The 6,032-nt window shown below is 49.7% G+C and overlaps 1 protein-coding gene across 1 annotated transcript in view; it reads left to right on the top strand.

The window, feature by feature from the left end:
- The window catches only part of AKAP19 (A-kinase anchoring protein 19), a 144,947-nt gene that overhangs the window by 72,657 nt on the left and 66,258 nt on the right, over positions 1–6,032 (top strand). The gene's annotated exons all lie outside the window — the stretch shown is intronic.

Raw genomic sequence — 6,032 nt, 5'->3', positions numbered from 1 at the left:
TGTGCCCAAGGAGCTGTCGGGGCCCCGGACGCCGACGCCGCCACTGCCACCCCTTCCCGCAGCAGTGGGGACGCCCTGCCAAGCTGCGCCCTTGGCCACCTGCCCTGTCTGCACGGGCGGCTTCTTGCCCGGCTAAGGTCCGGAGAGGCCAACATTACCAGCCTCCAGCCACCTCCAAGCTCCAAAAGGGGGGCCGTGCTGCCAGTGTGACACGGCCTGCGGGTGGAAGGGCCTCCTGGGGAGAGGGAAGGGGAGGCGATGGCGCAGAATGGGAGGTGGGCGCAGGATCGGGCCTGACACGCGGGGTTCCCCCTCGCTTCCTCTTCCCGCTCCACAACGGGATGGGAGTGCACCGGGCTCCTCTTCCTCTTCCCAGGGACGGCAACATGGGGGAGAGCCGAGGACGGAGACACCTCCAAGCTCCGAAAGGGGGTCCTGCTGCCACTGCCGCCTCTCCCTGTCCTAGCCAGGCTCTCTCCCAGAAGGGCCAGCATGGCGCAGCCTGTGGGTGGAAGGACTGTCCGGGGAGAGCAGAGTGGAGGGGGGAGGTAACGGTGCTGAATGGGAAGCGGGCGCAGGATCGGGCTGGCATGCAGGGATTCCGCCTCGCCTCCTCTTTCTGCTCCGCTAGGGGTCCCAGGGCAATGGGGCAGGGGTGCACTGGGCTCCTCTTCCCAGGGACACAGGGGGGAAACCCAAGGATGGGGTTTATCTCTGCCTTCCGCACCTGTGTCGCTCGCTTGCCCGTCTGTCCGCCCATCGGTCCACCCTTCCTTTTTTGGGCCGGTGGTGGCCCAGCCTCACTTCGGCGTGGGTAGGTGGCCACGCCGCCACCACAAGGGTGGGAGCGAGGCTCTGATGGGAGGCCCCAGAAGGCAGAAGTTTTGCGGACGAACAGCAGCGTCCCATGAGATCCAGCCCGGCCAACCTCTTTGCATTGTGATTGATCTCTTGAACATGATCTAATGACAGTTATCTGTGATAGATGGTTTCTCCCGTTGGTTACCACTAATGTCCATCAATAAAATTTCCTGCCTGTGACAACCCCAGACCTACTGGAGTATGCCACACTTTAAGTATGCTGCCACCAACCATTCCCTGTAAGGAGTCACACAGACCAGGAATGGATTTGAATAAACAAAGGAATAAGGTTTATTGAAATAACAAACAGGGTAAATAAAAAGATCAGGTAAATAGGATAATGTAACGTGGCATAGTCCCAACCATATACATATAACAAATTGGTTCACACAGAACACTTTAAAGTAAAGCACAGACCCTGAACCTATCAGTTCTGGCTACCCAGATAGAAACCTGAACCTATCAGGTAGGTACTAACTGACACACAGTTGTACCCAGTCTGACACACAGACTCCAACTCCTTACTCTCCACACAAGCTCCACATATATATACAGTACAGCTCCTCCCCCTGATGTCCCGCCTTCCACTCCCCATAGGATGGAACTTTCCCTCCAAACCCATGACAGACAGGTACCATCAGTGCTGTATGTGACACCTCCCCTCTTTATAAGTTGTTTTGCAGGGGAAAAGCTAAAGTGCTTTTCTCCAAAAAACAACCAGGATCAAAACACAAAACAGTTATACATTATAACACAATACCATACTTACTCATACTTACACTCTAGGTTAAACATATCATTTATGCATTTAAACATTAATATTTACAATACATTAAGTTACCTTTATTAATACAAACCAAGCATGTTTAATAAACAAGTACATTTAACTTTTGGTCACCAAAATATACATAGTCCATGGTTTCTTCGCCGTCTTCACTCGTCGGGTCTTCTTGACAATGCGTCAGCAACACAGTTCATTGACCCTCTGACCACCTTCACTTCAAAGTCATAATCTTGCAGGTTTAAAGCCCACCTCATAAGTTTACTATTATGGGTTTTCATTGTCTTTAACCACTGCAGTGGTGAGTGGTCAGTGCACAGAACAAAATGTCTTCCCCAGATGTAAGGTTTGGCCTTCTGAATCGCGTATACTATGGCCAGGCACTCCTTTTCCACGGTTGCCAAATGTCTCTCACCTTTCTGGAGTTTCCTACTCAGGTAGGACACTGGATGCTGGTCACCATTTTCATCCTCCTGGCAAAGAACTGCTCCTACCCCGCTGTTAGACGCATCGGTGTAGATGATGAACTCCCGATCGAAGTCAGGAGCACGCAGCACTGGATAATGGATGAGCGCCTGCTTCAACCTCTGGAACGCCTCCTCACAGTCGCTGGTCCACGGGATGCGGTCATCAGTCTTCTTCCGCGTCAGATCGGTCAGCGGAGTCGCCATCTCGCTAAACCTCGGGATGAACTTTCTGTAGTAGCCCACCAACCCAAGAAATGATTTGACTTTTTTCTTGGTGTTGGGTCTGGGCCAATCACGAACGGCTTCTATCTTGGCCTCCAGGGGTTTGATCACTCCTCCCCCTACTATGCGACCCAAGTATTTTATTTCTGGGCTACCCAGCTGCAGTTTGTTCTCTTTGCAGGGCCTAGGCCAAAGCACTTCCTCCCCTGGGTTAAAGTGCCTCTCCTTGGCTTTCTGGTCATACCAGGTTTTCTGTCTGACCTTCTGAGCTTGCAGGTTCTCTGCTGCTAGCTCTAGGTTTCTCTTCAGGTCATTCATTAAAGAGTCTATATAGGTCACAACATCTTGTGGGTCATCCTGGGTGATCTGTTCCCAATTTTGTTTGATTAAATCCAGTGGACCTTTCACCCTTCTCCCAAACAAAAGTTCAAACGGACTGAACCCGGTACTGGCTTGGGGCACTGATCGATAAGCAAACAAAAGGGATTGCAGCTTCTGGTCCCAATTGTTTGGATTCTCTGCCAAGTAAGCCCTAATCATGCGCATCAGAGTCCCATTGAACTTCTCCGTTAACCCATTACTTTCGGGGTGATAGGCAGTGGTTTCCTTGTGTTTAATTCCACAGATTTGCCATAACCGTTTCATGAGCTTTGACGTAAACGATGTGCCCAAATCTGTGATTATTTCTGAGGCAAATCCCATCCTGGACATATACCCCACCAAGGCATCTGCCACTGTGTTAGTTTCGATGTTAGTCAAGGGAATGGCTTCGGGGTACCTCGTGGCATGGTCCACAATGGTGAGGATGAACCGGTTCCCCCTCTTTGTGGCCTTGGGCAAAGGTCCCACAATATCCACCCCTATACATTTGAACGGGGTGTCAATCACAGGCAAAGGGCACAACTTCGCTTTGGTCCTGTCACGGTTATTCCCCTGCCTCTGACACACATCACATTGTTTACAGAACTCCTTGATCTGCTTCCCTATTTCAGGCCAGTAAAAATTCTGTGTGATTCTCTGCTGTGTTTTGTTCACCCCTAAGTGCGCAGCAAACATGTCAGAGTGCCCCCTTTGTAAGATCATGGGGCGATACTTTTCAGGCACCACTAGCTGACTTCTGATCCCATCTCCCCCTTTTGAGATATTCCTCAGGGTCTCTCTATATAAAATTCCCTTTTCCTCGCGAAATCTCGCTGGGGTTTCAGGTGTTAGCTGGGTGTCTGTCACCTTTTCAAAACACTTTTGGAGAGTGGCGTCTGCCTTTTGCTCTTGGCCAAATTTGCTGTCTGTGGTTAAGGTTTCTACCACAGCTTCGGAACTACCCTCATCTGCTCCACCCTCGGGCTCTTCAGTACCCCCCTGAACTGTCCCCGTGGTAGCTTGTGAACGTGTAATCACTAGCACCCGTTTCACATGTTCAGCCAGGTCATTTCCCACGAGCACGGCTGCTGGCAGAGTCGATGAAATCGCTAGCCGCCAAACTCCCCTCCAGCCTTGAAAGCTCACAGGTACCTCAGCTACTGGCAGTGAGATCACCTGCCCCTCAATCCCTGCCACCTTCAAGCTCTCATTTGGGATTATATACTCCCTAGGAATAATATCTGGATGGCACAGGGTCACCTGGGAACAAGTATCCCTTAGCCCCCTATACTGATGGTCAAGTATTCCTACGTCCACCCCTGCGGTCTCAAACAACTGCGAATCTGTCCTCACTAGTAAGCAGCGCTTGACCTCCACAAGAGGACCATTTTCCTCAGCCTGATCAGCAGATGTAACTGGTCCAGAGTGAGTAGCCATGGTAACAGGCTCCCTCAGTGGCAAGGAGCTTTGCTCTGTCTGGACACAGAACACAGCTTTTGGCTTGGTTCCACTCAAATCATGAGGCACATTTCCTTTTAGCTGCTTTAATTTCTCACACTCTGAGATTAGATGGCCCTTTCCTTGACAGAAATAACATTTTCTGCTGTACTTGGAGTCTTTCTCATCTGGTTTTGGTTTTCCCTCCAAAATCTGAGGTCTTGGTGGTTTCATGTCTGAGGGCTTCCCTTCAACATGGGCCCCTCCCCCTTGCTGGTTTTTCCCTGGTCCCTGAGAGTACTTGCTGTAGGTTTCTTTGGGTTTACCTACAGATTTCCCCTCAGCACCTAAGGGCTTTCTTATTTGGTAAATAAAATCTGCGATCTGTGCCGCTTCTGCCACCGATTTCGGTTTCCTCTCCCTCACCTGGAACTTCAGTTCCCCATGCAGGACTGAATAAAACTGTTCCAGCGCTATCAGGTCTTTGAGCTGCTGGAAGGTCTCTGTCCCCTCCTGAGACAGCCATTTCTCTAGCAACCTCACCAGTTGGGCCCCCACTTGGGTAAAAGTCTGCTCTGGTTTCTTTGTGAGTGACCTGAATCTTTGCCTCAGCTGTTCAGCATTTATCCCATGTCTGGCAAACACCAGTTTTTTAAACTCAGCGAAGTCTTTCAGCAGTTCCACTGGCATCTCTGCATAGACTTCTGCCAGGCTGCCACTGATTAAAGATCGCATAATGGTCATCTTCTCAGTTTCCCTTACTGAGAAGTCCACAAACGCTCTTTCCACGAGGGAAAAGAACACCTCAGGGCAATCTCCCTTGTTGTACACAGGGAATTTCTTCAGGTCAGTTTTAGACAATGGGCCCACCTCAGAATCTCTATTGTTATTATTGTTCTGGTTCATCATTTCCAATTTTCTTAACTCAAACGCCATTTTTTCTACCTCCAACTGTCTCTGTTTCTCTTCCCTTTCAAACGCCATTCTCTCTCTCTCTAATTCAAATTGTCTTTGTTTCTCCCTTTCCCTTTCCTCCATTTCAAATTGCCTTTGTTTCTCTTCCCTTTCTATTTCCCTCATCCTCAGTTCATGCTGTTGGGCTAGGAGCATTTTTCTGAGTTCTGGGTTCTGTTCTCCCGTGCTCTCATCCTGCACTGAGCCAAATTCTTCCTCAGAACCTTGGTCTACCTGTGGATCTCTCACTTCACCCATTTCTGCTATTTGGCTTCGAGTCAAGGGCATAATCCCCCCCCAGAACAGGCTGCCTTCAAAAGTCAAGCCTCAAAATAAAACGACGACTTTTTTCCTTTTGCCTCAGAACCAGCCTTCTATAGATTGCTGCTGTTCCTTCAGCACTAACTTGCAACTGTTGCCAGGCAGAATTCACCCCCTCTGCTAGGCCTCTCAGCAGACAGGCTAGATCACTGTTACTTCACACAGCTTTGCCTCAGCCCTTTCCCGCCAAAACAGGTTGCCTCAGAGCTCCCTAATCTAGTCCCCCCAACCTGAGTTGGCACGTTCTTCCACTAGCGTACCTCCCCGTGAGGTAAGCCTAGAAGATTACCTACGCGCCCTCAGATTGTCCCTGACTAGACCCCCCTTGCTCTGGGCACACTTGCCAAGGCTTTGCTGGACCACTGGACAACTGGACTAGTCGTATCCCACCGCTGCCACCAATCAATGTGACAACCCCAGACCTACTGGAGTATGCCACACTTTAAGTATGCTGCCACCAACCATTCCCTATAAGGAGTCACACAGACCAGGAATGGATTTGAATAAACAAAGGAATAAGGTTTATTGAAATAACAAACAGGGTAAATAAAAAGATCAGGTAAATAGGATAATGTAATGTGGCATAGTCCCAACCATATACATATAACAAATTGGTTCACACAGAACAC

This window comes from Pogona vitticeps, chromosome 1 (assembly GCF_051106095.1).
Source record: "Pogona vitticeps strain Pit_001003342236 chromosome 1, PviZW2.1, whole genome shotgun sequence".
Classification (NCBI taxonomy): Eukaryota; Metazoa; Chordata; class Lepidosauria; order Squamata; family Agamidae; genus Pogona; species Pogona vitticeps.
Note: the sequence above shows the minus strand (reverse complement) of the source record. Positions and strands in the feature narration are given on the sequence as shown.